Raw genomic sequence first — 14557 nt, forward strand, 5'->3', positions numbered from 1 at the left:
TTGGAATTGTTTTAGATTTTCTGGGTTTGATTTTTAGAAAACATCACCTAAAGCCCTAAAACATACTTTTGAGATTTTATTATGGATGAAATTAATAGAATAAAATTCGATTGAACATCATTGAATGCTACTAAACATATTCAAATAAAAGAAATCTGTTGACGAAAAGAAAACTTACAAAGAAGACAAAAGAATTGGTGTACAAAATGCTAAAAAGAAAGTCGGATAAGTCTCCTTCCACCCGTGGGGTTCAACTTGTCACTAACAGCTTGTTTGGATGGTTGTTACCTATTGTATTGTATCGTATTGTTACTTTAAATACAATGTTTGTTTTGATTGTTACTTTAATTTTATTGTATCGTATCGTTAAATCTATCGTTATTAGGAGTGGCAAAAGTAGCCCAAGCCCATGTAACCCGCCCAACCCGCCCAACATTTAATGGGTTGGGCATGAAACATTTTTTCTGATGGGCTGGTTTGGGCATAACCCATCTAGACCCATGAAAAAAGCTAGCCCAAACTCAACCCATGAAGAAGCCCAAAGTTAACCCGCCACTGCCCAAACACGCAGGGACAATAATTTGAATACGAAATGAAGATTTTAATGGGATTAGTGTTTCTGTTACAAGGTAACTTTTTGGCCAATCAACAATATTTCTAATACCTCATGTAACTTGGAATTTTCTTAAATTAGTCATTTCTTTCGGTGGTTGAAACTTGAACCAATTAAGACAAAAAAAAGTTTTAAATGTATTATAGACAACAAATGATTCAATAAGAATCAATCATTAGAAAAGTTGTACCATCGAAAACTATATCTTAAAATATTATAGCAGTTACAAAATTCATAATTTTCACATTTTTCAGTAATATTTTAATTCTTCTTTAGTGTTTGTAACTAGATTTTTGTTAATCATTTTCGTGATTGGCATGGATTCAAGAATTGTGGCAATAGAAAAAGTTTGTGATGAAATAATGACATGAATCAGTAATATGCAAAGATAGATATTATATTTAATTTGCTAAAAATTAGTATTTCAAAAATTTGTTACTGTAATAAACTTACAACTTTTTGTTATATGTACTAATATTTATGAAGACTTGTTTATAGATATTTGGTTGAGAATGTTTATTGATTTCTTCAAAAGGAAAGAAAAAAAGTAGCGTCAAGTTGGACGGGTTGGGCTATGACCCATTATTTATCCCATCTTAACCCAACTCATCTTGAATCAAGTGAACTTTGGGCTGGGTTGGGCATTGATCCATTTATTAGTTCATCCCATCTTAACCAGCCCAAACTCAGCCCAAATAGCCCATTTGCCACCCCTAATCGTTATGTAACGACGAAAATTGCCACTTTATGAAACGACGGATTTGGTGTGGTGGCGTTGTTTCTTTGCTTTTTTTCATTCATCTTGCCCTTCTTTATTACTCCCTCCGTTTCAAATTAGATGAGGTACTTTCCTTTTTAGCGTGTTCCAAAATAAATGACACATTTTTAAATTTGGAAATAATTCAACTTTAAACTCTTCATTTTACCCATTTTACCCTTAATGAGAAGCTTTTATAACCACACAAATGTCATGGCCCCACAAAGCTTTTACCCCTCAAGCTTTAAAGACCACAAGTTTCAAAAGTCTTTTTTTTTCTTGAACTCCGTGCCGAGTCAAACTACCTCATCTAAATTGAAACGGAGGGAGTATTAAATAATCATATTTTATTCTTTATCCTACTTTTTTATATAATAATTCTACTCCGTATCCTATTTTTTCTTAGTAATGTTGCAAGTTTATCCTTCATATTGTTAGTGCGTGACATCATGAAACGACGGCAAACGATACAATCTATCCAAACATTGTATTCATCAAACAATACAATACAATACAATACAGTACAATACAATACGATACATTATGAAACGACATATAACAACAATCCAAACAAGCTGTAAAGTTTTTTAACAGAAGAAAAGGTTCTCTTTGTTTCGTGACACCTAGGCAATAAAATATTTCTCTATTCCAATTTATGTGACACCATCTAATTAGGCAGGAGGTTTAAGAAATTAATTTGATATTTTTATACGAGTAGTGGTGGAGGAAAAAAAATGTTCTCTTATTACTTATAAAAACAACAACAAACCCAATATAGTCCCACAAGTGGAGTTTGAGGAGGGTAGTGTATACGCATACCTTACCCATACCTTGAAGGTTGTGAGACTATTTTTGATAGACCCTCGGCTATTACTTATAAAATAGTATAAAAATAATTATTGAAAAGTTTGTTTGGTATAGTAAACATCACATCAGGTAGTATACATATGCTTCACAACGAAAAGTCATATAAATTAGGACCGATGTATGAACATGATTTCCAGCTTGATATCGGATCTCTAGATGTATCTCCACTATCATTCTAATGCTTATTATCCATAAACTTCAGCCAAGCACCATAACCCCAAAAAAAAGAAAAAAGAAAGAAAGAAAAGAAAAGAAGTGAAGCAACATCGCTAGACTAATTACAACAATTGCAACCCAAGGATATGGCCTACCGGTAAATAAAGTGAGATAAAAACCATGAGAGACCAGGGTTCAAATCTCAGTTTAGTCAAAAACACAAAAATGAATTCTCTCATCTGCCTAAGCCTTGGCAAGTAGAGTTACTCAGTACTTTTTTTTTGATTTGCTAAAAGTGGTCTATTGAAGATTAGCAGCAAGAAGATGCTGTCAAAAATATACATGATAGCTACCTCACAAATTGTGCAATGAGCCTAGGAAGTGAATGGCATCTATATCATTTGCAATCGCCATGTTGCACCAAAAAACAATTGACGATTGACATATGTACTTAATACTAATTACAGATTCCTTTTTGCTATAAAAGATTCTTGCATTCCTCTCCTTCCAGATAGTCCACCAGTCCACCATATTGCTGAGGGCAAAGACTTCCAGATCTTTAGTTTTGCCTTTCCAAATCCTTTGAAGTGCCAGCTTTGTATCATGTCCATTGTTGTCCTTGGCATTGCCCGTGTACTCCCGGAATGTTACAAATGAAGCTCCATATCTGTAATGTGGACGAACAGTGGAGGAAGAGGTGGCTGGCATCTTCGTTATGGTTTTCACAAAGCGGGCACCTGCTGCAAATGTTAATTCCCCTTTTCTGTAGGTTGTTGTGCGCGAGATATGCTTCCCCTACAGTGAAGCATTCCACCTTCAAAGTCTTTTTCCAAATACATTCCGAGGCCAGTAGTCCATGTTGGAGGGGTTTTAGTTTCTGGTACCATGACTTAACAGAGAACTTCCTTTTGGCATCCCATTTCCAGGATAGAGAACCAGGTCTTGGCATTAAGGATGGGGAGTTATGAAGTTGCATAGAAGTGAGCATAGATTGTCCATTTCCCAATCATGTATATTCCGTCAAAATATGATATTCCAACCCTGTTTTGATCTGTAACATGAAACTGAGGCTTCATAGTCTTGCCCCACAGTTCCTTCTCAAAACAATAGTCTTGCCCCACAGTGAAAAGTGTTGGATATTGATCGTTTAGAGGTGATTGGCCTAGCCATGGGTCTACCCAAATCTCGCTTTCATACCATTTCCAATTTCCACAGAAGTGTTGAGTTGAAAGAAACTCCATTGCACTATCACATGTTTCCAGATACCACAAAAGCTAGGGAGTCATTAATTGGTTATTCCGGGTTAAGAAGACCATTCTATGAACAACAACATTCCTCCACAAAGCCCCAACTTCCATGTTGAATCTCCAAAGCATTTGTTTTGCAAACTTAAAGATTGAGTCCTCAAGTCCTTGACTCCTATTCCCTCTGGCCCGTTTGTATGTAGTAAACACTCCCCCATTAACCAAGTTGAAGGTCATGTTCTCCTTGTTTCCTTCCACAGGAAATCCCTTCGCATTTTTTCAAATTTGTGAGCCACTGAAGCAGGCAGAGGGAATAAGGAGATGGTATGAGTAGGCAGCAAGCTTAACACACTGTAAATTAACCCTTCCACCAAGAGAGATACTTCCTTTTCCAGCATGACAACTCTTTTTCACATTTTGCCAAGATGTTATCCCAGATTGCAGTAGCTTTAGATTTAGCTCCCGACTGAAGGCCAAGATACTTGGTAGAAAACCCTATCTTGCATCCCAAAATTTCAGCAATCTATTGTTGGGTACCTCACCTCATTCATAGGATATAGAACACTCTGTGTAGTTTATGTGGAGGCCGGACACAGCTTCAAAGAATAAGAGAATCATTCAGAGATAAAGTATTTGGTCTCTATCAGATCGCAAAAAATAAGAGAATCATCCTCATAGAGAAGTCCCTTGATTTCTCAAAATAGCATTAAGACCTTTAATCCAGACGTGAACATCTGTTGTTGTCATCGTTATACTGAAGCCCTCCACAACCAGTGTAAAAAGAGAAGCAGAGTGGTTTCCTGCCTTAAACCCTTTTGTGTTTCAAAGATACCTTTCAGGGAACCATTTATAATAACTGATAACTTCATTGTTGAGAAGCAAAAATGGATTCACTTTATCCATTTATCGCTAAAGCCCATGAATTTCAATATATCAATCAGGAATGTCCAGGAGAGGAGAAGCAAAAATGGATTCACTTTATCCATTTATCGCCAAAGCCCATGAATTTCAACATATCAATAAGGAATGTCCAGGAGAGGAGCTATATGCTGACAACGCAAAAGGAGGCTTGGCCAAGAGATGAAATCAAGATAATCGATGATAAACATTTTGGGCTGTAAAGTAGAAAATTTTCCCACTGTTTATTTGGGATTGCCTTTGGGTGCAAAAAGGAAAAAAAAAAAAGCATTTGGCAAGGGGTCATTGATAGGTGCAACGGTAAGCTGACTCCATGGAAAAAGCAATACTTGTCAATGGGGGGCAAGTTGACTTTAATAAATAGTGTTTTGGATGGGATACCTACTTACACTATGTCCTTGTTCAGGATGCCTGCATCAATTGAGAAGAAATTAGATTCCATAAGAAAGCAGTTTTTATGGGATGGGAACTCAGACAAAAAGAAGATACATTTGGTCAAGTGGCAAGTAGTCATTGAAGACAAAAAAAAAGGAGGATTGGGAGTGAGAAATTTGAAATTGCATAATAGAAGTTTTCTTTTTAAATGGCTATGGAGATACACTTCAGGAAAATTTGGCAGAGAATTATAGATGCTATTTATGGAGATAAGATGGGATGGAAACAAAATTCTTCCCAGTTGAAAAATTGTGGGAGAATCTAGAAAGAAATAAGTGATTGGTGGGATGAATTTTTGCAGTATACCAGATTGGAGGTAGGAAATGGTGGTAGAATTAAATTTTGGCTGGACACATGGTGTGGAGATGAGAGTTTTAAAAGCAGGTATTCAGAGTTATTTAACTGTGCTTTAAATAAAGAAGGTTATATTGCTGATTTCAATTCAAATTCTGGATGGAATATTACTTTCAGAAGAAACCTAAACGATTGGGAATTGGATAGCTTTTGTCAACTACTTCAGCAATTAAATACTTGCTCAGTAGATCAGAACAATGCTGATAGGCTGATTTGGATCAATAGCAAGGATAAGTTATTTTCAGCGAATAATTGCTACAAGATGTTGCTGCAGAAAAATAGTCAAGGAATCTCTAATTGGCATTGGGAAGTGATCTGGAAAACAAAAGCACCGGTGAAAGCAACCTGTTTTGGATGGATAGCAGCTAGGGGTGCTTGTCTAACTCAGAATAAGTTGCAGAGAAGAGGCTTTTCATTATGCAGCAGATGTTACTTCTGTAATTCAGAGTAGGAAACTGTTGAGCATTTGTTCTTGCACTGTAGATTCTCAAGGCAATGTTGGGAATTGTTTCTTAACATCATTGGCATAACCCTGGTGTTACCACATAAGATCAGTGACATGTTGATAATGTGGCAGTCTCAAAGAGTCAAAAGGAATTTACAGCAAATCTGGAAAACCATCCCTAATTGCATTCTATGGACTTTATGGCTAGATAGAAACAAGGCATGCTTCGAAGGGAAGAGATTGCTAATATCTAGAGTAGAAAACAAATGTATTAAGAACTTTTATTTGTGCTGTTATAGTAATATCCTAGATAGAAGGGATCAATATCTGGATTTTTTGTACTTACTAGGGGGGAATATGTAACTATGTTGGTGAAAAAGTTATACTGATGCCTTGTACTTTGTTTTCTGTACCAGCTTGGTACTAGTTGAATAATAAAACCTTTGCCCCCAAGTTCCTCGTAAATCCGCACATCGTCAAAAACCTTCTCTATATCTAATTTGCACATGATTCCGGCTTTCCTTTGTCTTAGTCGGGAGTCAAGACACTCATTTGCAATGATTGATGTGCGTAATCTGTCTTCCACTTACAAAAGTCATCTATGGGGATGAAACCAACTGTCCCATTAGTCTTGAGCCTATTTGCAAGAAGTTAGGACAGTACCTTGAAAGGCTTCCCATTAAACTAATCAGCCTATAAATCCTTCAACTCTTTCGTGCCTTTTTTTTGTTGGAATAAGAGCAATATATGACGCATTTAGACTTCGCACAAAACTGTCATCAGACTGGAAGTGGTTTGTTGCATTGGAAAGGTCCTTCTTGATGGTGCCCCAACATCTTTTGTAGAATTCCATGGTAATCCATCTGGGCGGGGTGCTTTATCCACATTGCATTCCTTGATTACACCTAAAATTTCCTCATGTTTGAATGGTCTTTGCATCCACTGTTTTCCTCATCCAAAATTGAAGGCAGATTTTTGACGTTCCAAGGTCTTCACTGTTCACGCGCAAAGGTCATAATCATATCAACCAAAAAGACCACAGAATGGTCATAATCATATCAACCGGATGGACCACATAAGGGCCGTAATCACATAAACTGTACGGAATGTCCCATCGTGCCATAATCAGCTCAACCACGGGGAATATCCTATCGTGCCATAACCTCAGTCCATATAAGAGAACCATATGCAGAGATGTATGCATATGTACAAGAGATAAGTATATATGATGCATATGGACAAGAGAGAGAAACGTGTGGAATGTACGCGCGTGTATAATGTAGGATTATGGCTAAAGAGGCAGTTCTGACTCTGGATAATTTGATCAAGAGAGGATATCAGTTATGCTCTAGACGTTACCTCTGTGGAGAGGAGGCAGAGACAATCAATCATCTCTTTTTGCATTTTAGGTTGACCGTGCAATTATGGAGGATCTTCATGAGCTTAAGGGGAATTTTGTGGGTTAATGCCGAGAAGAGTACCTGAAGTTCTAGCATGCTGGAACAAAGAAGGCAATCTTTCTAGTTAAGAGAGACGAAGGATTGTCCCAGCTTGCATCTGGTGGACAATTTGGGAAGAGAGGAATCTGAGATGCTTTGAAGAAAAATACAGTAATATCCAAAAGTTGAAGATGAAGTGTCTAGTTCTTTTCTATTTTTGGTGTAAAGGACAGTATTTAGAAGTTCATGAATCTATTTTTGATGTTTTAGGCTCCTTGTAGATGACAAAGGAGTAGGAATGTTTTTTTGTCACATTTCTCCTTGTAATTAGAGGGGGACTCCACAACTTTTGTGCAGTCTATATATAAATATACATTATATTACCTTCTCAAAAAAATAATAGTGTATGATTACGACTATAATATGTAATCCAATATACAAATAGCCCATCATTATCCAAATAAGCTATCAAGAGCCTAGACATGATCTCTAACGTGAATAAGAAAGCTCAAGTAGTCAGACAAATAAGCATATCACCAGGAGAACATGTATCAAAACAAAGCATTAAAAGGTCTAAATTCTACCCAAGCATGGAAAGCCTTGGTATACGCATTTATGCTCGTCAACTGGTGTATACGTCACCCCAAAACACATTACACATAACATATAGCACAAAAGTCCATTTAGGCAAAATTTCCTAAGTCGAGATTAGGCGGGACACTTACCTTCTCCAAAATAAGCTTCAACCTTCAAGAATACCTTTTCCTTTTTCTATAGCCTCCAAAAGTCTACAATCTAGTCAAATAATACTCAACAAGGTCAAATAATGCTATTGGAATCAATCCCACGTGAAAAAGATTCATTCTTTACCAAAATCTCAAAAGTCAACAAAAAGTCAACTCGGACCCACATGGTCAAAACTCGATACATAGATCAAATCCCGGTGGCCCATAACCTGCCGAGTCCAAATATGTAATTTGTTTTCAAATTCGAGTCCAAATTGGTATTCAAAACCTCAAATTTTACTTTCTTAAGTTTTAATTCAAAATCCCTTTTTCCCTCTTTAAAATCCTTGATTCTAAGGCAAAATCGAAGATAGATTCATGTAATAATCACAGATTCAAGTTAGAATTACCTACCCAATATAGTATATGAAAATCCCCCAAAAACTCCCCTTAATCCGAGCTTCCTAGCTCCTAAAATGGTGAAATGAACTCAAAGTTTGAAATCATGCTATTTATGCAAGTGCTGAAAAGTGGCTGAAATTGCAGAAAATGATTGGCATGGCTGCTGCTGCAATTTTATTACTGATTTTGTTGGTTTTTGCCTTAAAAACCTTCCCCGAACACCTCGAAACTCACCCGAGCCACCCGTGGCCCCTCCAAACCATCCCAACAACATACACTATATGGATTTATCCAAAGGCTCAGAACACAAAGGGAAACGCTACAACTCGAAATCAAGGTCCAAGTCAAGCTTATGAACTCTTAAGTTTCTAACTTCCATGCAATAGCGCTGAATCGCACCCGAGCCACTTGGGTCCTAATTCGAACATATGTACAAGTTAAATATCATCATCCGAACCTTATTGGTACCTTCAAAGCATGAATCTAAGCTCGTTTACTCATATTGTTGACTTTGGTTAACTCTATGCTCTTTAAGATTTCTAGTTAACAAGTAGGCATACCAATACGCTCTCGGGCTCTTTAGGACCCGAACCACCCGTACCCGCAAGACACGATCACCAAATGAACCTGTGTGAAGTAGGAAGTCTCATAAGGGAAAGATATGCTAGAACTCAAAACGATCGGTTGGATAGTTACACACTTTTCCATCCCGAATGATGACCACCCCTACCTAAGTCCATTAGCTTCTAGAGCAGCATTAGCAACCCTTTGTCCCAAACTTGCCTTATTGTTGATAATCTCCAGAAAAAAAGGTTGTCTTTATGTAGCAGGTGCTACTTATATGGCAGTCAAACAGAAACCTCAATCACTTTTTTTGCACTGTTTTATTACTGATTAGCTATTCTTGACTTCGTCGGAATCAAATGGTCCATGCCTGGGAATACACATGATCTTTTGTATTGCTAGTATAGGTGGCAGGGGCTGGACAAAGCAAGAAATAGCAGGCGGAGTACTATTCCAGCCTGAATTTGGGGGTGATTTGGAGAGAAAGAAACACAAAATATTTTAGAGAGAAGCACAAAACAGTCTGGTGGATTAAGTTAGATTCTATCATGTTATTTCATTTTTGGTGTAAAACGGAATACGTAAATGAGGCATAAACTCTACTAGAACCCATAGAGGCCCTCTAGGATTACATGAGGGCCATACTTTTGGTGTTTTGCACTGTACAGAAACTCTAGGACTAACTTTGTGTTGTTTACAAATACAACTAGTTAAATTGGCCACGCTTTGCGCGGTTGTTTCCTAAAAAAATACCAATTTATGAAATAGCTTTTATCGGTTAAATTTTATCGAGATAGAAGAAGAACCATGAGAAATAGTTAATTGCATTCTCATCTATAAAAATCATGTCTATGGATATCATACTAACAATAATTTAGGCAAGTAAAGCACTACAAAACAAAAAAACCAAAAAGTTTATTGCCTACATTCGTTTTTGTATGAGCACTTAAATATTCAAATAAAACTCAGTTGCTTGTACAATATGTGTTGATGCATTGACACTTCTAAATTCTATCAAATGCTCTTGGGAGAGATTTGGTGAGTCCTAACACACATTTTCCTGAATAGATGGAAAAATAATGAAAATAGAAGAAAAGATATGTAACAAATAAACCACTGAAACCTCTAGTCCTAACTCCTAACTTCTTACAAGCCTCTATCTATTTACTGTACGCACCTAAGTTTCATTCTCTCATATAATAATCATTTCTAACTAAATATTTTTGTGTGGGTAAAGAAGAGTTAGATCTCATTTTTGCTATTCTATTAATAGTTTATTTTAGTTTCTTCTCGTTCAAGGAAAAGATAAGTTACAAAGAAAATTATTTTCTACTAATTTTAGAACTCCACTAAATGCTTTTAGAAACTTTAGACTTGATAATTTTTTTCCTATTATTCTACACATATTTTGTTATATTTCTCAAAGAGTACTTTCATTTTCTACAATTCTGTAAGTGTTTGAGTTAATGATATTTGGTGTGTATTTTGTATTTATTTAGTTTATTTTTTATAAGGTCAAATCAAGCAATATAAGATGTGTTTTTTGTATTTTATTCATTTATTATTGGGTTAGAACGTTATTTTCCAAAGTTTCCTTCTTTGTTTCCTTTCTCTTCCCCCTTCCCTTACATGATTCTTTTTTTTCCTTTTCCCTCTTCTTTTCCTTTTCATGTCTTCCGTTTCTTTGATTCTCTCCTCTCTTTTCTTCCAACCCATAGTTGTTATTTCACTTCAAATATTTAGAATTTGTTATCCCTTGTAAAATAATCAAATTTATTCTTCTTTTCCCTCCCACTAATTTTTCGTAAAATTTGAAAAATATATTTTTTCATCAAATAAATTTTATTACCAATTTAACACTCCCTTCATATATAGACATTTTTGCTCCAATCACTTTTCGCGTATAATCACCTCCCATATTTCCATCTTAGAACAACAAAATATTCTAAAATTAGATATTACTGACACAACAAAAATATTGTTAAATAAGTATACAAGTAGGTAACTTTTAGAAAATTATACTATGAATTACGACCATACATGGGATATAGCCTTAGGTCCGAAAATGCATGATAAACATAATTCAGATGCTTCACATACCAGTCTCCACCTGCTTTTAGTAACAAAAAGGAAAGAAACTTTTCTCTAAAAGATACAACGAAATTGACCAGAATTTATAGGAAGGAATTCTTCAAAAGTTTTTCTCTCGTAAACTACACTTTACTCAGAAATTTATTTTATAGCGATCGAAATGTCACCTACTATTTGAAAACCAAAAAAAAAAGATAAGGGGAAAGAAAAAAGAAAAATAAATAATTGAAGAAAGTATTTCTGTATTTGAATCCTTGTATATGTTGGTTTAGGTGTAAAGAAAATTACTAAAAATAAATGATAAAAACATAAAATTATTTTACCGTCGTTTCTTTTTCACATGAAATTAAATCTATTGGCACAAGCATTTTTCCTTTTGGACAAAAAGAAATAATGTGCACTATGCATCAATTGTCATCCATCATGATAAACTTTAAACGTCTCACAATTGCTTCAAGATATGCTAACTAAAAGACGACTCCACAATTTCTGAGGAAACAAAATATTCCAAATACTGCAACTACATACACCAATCACCCTGGAAAAAAAAGCACAAAGTCAAAATCAATGATACCAAAAATAAAGAGAATGAAAACATCAGAAATTAATCAAGAGAGGTTACCACTTGTGCTCTAGATGTTACTTATGTGGAGAGGAGGCAGAGACAATTAGTCATCTCTTTTTGCATTGCAAGTTCACTGTAGAAATATGGAGAATCTTCATCAGCTTAAGGAGAATTTTATGGGCAATGCCGGAAAGATTACTTGATGTTCTAGCTTGCTGGAATAAAGAGGGCAATCTTTCTAGTCATAAAGAGATGGAGAATTGTCCCAGCCTGCATATGGTGGACAATTTGGGAAGAGAGCAATCAGAGATGTTTTGAAGACAAGTCCAGTAACATTCAGAAGATGAAGATGAAATGTCTAGCTCTTTTTTTATTTTTGGTGTAAAGGAAAGTTTTTGGAGGATCATGAATCCGTTTTTGATGTGCTAGATTCCTTGTGAGAAGACCAAGGATTATAAGTGTTTTCTTTTTTTTGGGCACTCCCGTTTGTAATTATGGGTGATTTCACAATTTTAGTGAAGTCTATATACTAATATACAAATATGTTACCTTCTCAAAAAAAAAAAAACATCAGAAACTAACACGCTAAGCACAACAAATTCCAATTTTCTACACTTCAAGCAGAAAAAGGCTTAAAACACAGTTCAAAGTACAAACTTCCCAACTAAGATCAACAAAATTAGAAAAACTAAAAAAGCAGAAATGAATAATAACAATTAATAATAACTACAACCGTTTAAACTGACAACGCATCAAAAACTAAAAACCCATCAACATTCATATACAAAAATTCCTTACCATTGCAATGAGGAATTAGATTCGGTACATAATTGTTACATGTGATAAAATATTGCCATTGGGTTCTCTTGGGGAAAAACGATTGTTTATTCATTAATAATGACTTCTGCACTTATTTTTCATTGATTATCGCTCAAGGGACATGACTTTTGGACTTTAAAATAAATAAAATAAAACTATTGAATGGGGAAAATGTAAAAAATAGAGAAAAAAGATAAATAGATTTCTTGGCTTATGAGAGGTGCCAGGTCATCTTCTCTATTCCCTCAATTATATATATATAGATTATTACCTTTTCAAAAAAAAAAAAAAAGGGTAGACGAACGAACGAGACTTGCCATTTCAGGTGAACTGTAAATGCTCATTTTTAAAGTTTTTGAATTTTTGAAAAGGGAAAAATAAGAAAAAGGTAAAAAAGGAAGGAAAAAAGCACGTGTGGGTAATATGGAAGGGAAGAAGAGGAAGGAAATTGAAGGGCAAGAACCAACAAGGGTTGTGGTGGAGTGGCAAATACTCCTTCATCCTTAACCAGAGGTCTCGGGTTCGAGTCCCTGGGTATGGTGTCGCCTTTGTTAGGGAGTGCTTTACCCCCCCAATGTGGGACTTCCCGGCGCGAATCCGGATTTAGTCGGGCCCCAATGTGGATACCGGACACCGGGTGGGAAACCAAAAAAAAGAAAAAGAAATTGAAGGCAAGAAAATAAGAACATTGACGATGTGGAGGGAAGGGGGAGTGGTCGGAGGTGATGGGACAGTTGTGTAAGGGAAGGGAAAGATTATTAGCAGAAGGTGGGGTAGAAGACGATAACTTTGGGTAGGTATGAACAAGATAAATGAGGTAAACGGGAAGCAAACCAAACTAAAAGAACGTGGAGTCTGAAGGGAAATGGTGGCTGCTGCTTTTGGAGGGAGATGAAGAGGAGAAGAGGAATGAAGAAAAGGTTGACCCTCACCCTAATTTTAGGCGGGATGATAACAGTAATTTAAGATGTATTACATGTGGGATTCCTAAATTTGATACTAATATCAACCCGTCTAAACAAGATAACTAGGGAATTGAAGAATACTAAGTTTGATAATTGGCTAATTTGACTTTTAATACTATACCAAATATGGGAATTGGAGGATAAGGAGTCTGTTGGTTGACTATTTTGACTTTAATCCATATCAAACATCGGTTAAAAGAATTCCAGGGATCTTGAATTGTCAAATGCAAAATAATCAGATAAATCAATTCCAGAAAATAAATTGTGCTATTTATCATGTTTGATATACAGTCAAGCCACGCTTGTTCCGTTTTTTTTTTTGGTTATAGCGATTGGCTAATATACACCTATAACAACATTTGACATTTAAATCTTATTTGGCGGTCACAAAAATATATAAAATATCAGTTTGCTTTTCATAATGTTATAAAAGATAAAAAGATTATTTAAATTTAAAATCTCAAAAGATATTCATATTTCACTAATTAAAAGATGGTGAACTCTTACCCAATGGGATATAAATATGTTCATCTTTCAACGGAAAAATCCTTAATGATTGAAGTAAGTATTGATGTAATATTCTTTGTCAAAAATGGTGTATTAAAGTTCCAAAATATTTGTTCAAAATCTCTAGACCTTTTATTAGTAATCTAAGAGACTCTAGTTCAATATGTGGTTATGATAGCAAAGCCGCACTAGTGCTTTCTTTATCATGAAAATAAATGACTAGCAACAGAAGTGGAAAATAGTAAAATCACTCAATATTTGAGTAAGGTTGTCATAGAGGGGTAAGTTTACAAAAAGTGTACTGTTATATTGATGGTTGTTGCTATTATAGGTAGAAAGCTGTTGCAGAGAGGTAACATATAACATAAAGAATTGATTTTAAAGAAAAATTGGTTGTTATAGTGAAATTGTTATAGAAGGTGGATGTTATAGAGAGGTTTGACTGTATCTATTAACAAAGCTATCAAGCTTAATAATTTCTTGAACTAAGTGAAGGTTTAGGTGCTTTTTTTGTTGATTCTAATACTGCAAATACGGATTTCCAATAGAAATTTGATCTGTTCACTCATTTAGGAGACTTATCTATTTCTTAATCAAAGCTTACCAAGAACAATTTTGATCGTAAAGACTTCATGACAAATTGCTTTATTTTTACCGTTCCTTAAGCCGAGGGTCTATCGGAACCAACCTC

General features: G+C 35.3%; 1 protein-coding gene across 2 annotated transcripts in view; it reads left to right on the forward strand.

Annotated features, from left to right (window-relative positions):
• Positions 1-14557, forward strand: part of LOC107772939 (uncharacterized) — a 51548-nt gene that overhangs the window by 9479 nt on the left and 27512 nt on the right. The gene's annotated exons all lie outside the window — the stretch shown is intronic.

Source organism: Nicotiana tabacum, chromosome 12 (genome assembly GCF_000715075.1).
Source record: "Nicotiana tabacum cultivar K326 chromosome 12, ASM71507v2, whole genome shotgun sequence".
NCBI lineage: Eukaryota > Viridiplantae > Streptophyta > Magnoliopsida > Solanales > Solanaceae > Nicotiana > Nicotiana tabacum.